We start from the raw sequence: 468 nt of genomic DNA on the forward strand, positions 1-468 counted from the left end.
CTTTAGTCTGTGTTTAAGATGCTGAACGATTCTCTGCTTTCTAATGACTGTGTTATGGTTTTCAAAGATGTTTACCTTGTAGCTTACGTAACGGTTTTAAGGTTGGGTACGTGGGGGAAAATGTATATCTTTGCATCTTCTTTAACTTTTCTATAAGTATACGATATATGTTAATGACATTTTTTATGTGCGTAATTGGTATTTTTAAAGAGATCTTTGGTTGCTGAACGAACGGCCGGTTTGGGGCTAATCGCTTGTTAGCAGTCGTTTAAACCAGATGGCACTTCTAATATTCAAAATCCGGTCATTTGGGTCAAATAGACGAGAAATACGAAAATCTTGTCTTTAGTCGACTCTTTGGGAGAAAAAAAAAACTTATAATTTCGTTCTAAGATTTTAATGATGCGCGCATATGTTTCTCCGCCGCGGCAGAACTCCGTGTGGTTTAAGCCATCCCTTTTTAACCTT

Source organism: Penaeus monodon, chromosome 15 (genome assembly GCF_015228065.2).
Source record: "Penaeus monodon isolate SGIC_2016 chromosome 15, NSTDA_Pmon_1, whole genome shotgun sequence".
Lineage (NCBI taxonomy): Eukaryota > Metazoa > Arthropoda > Malacostraca > Decapoda > Penaeidae > Penaeus > Penaeus monodon.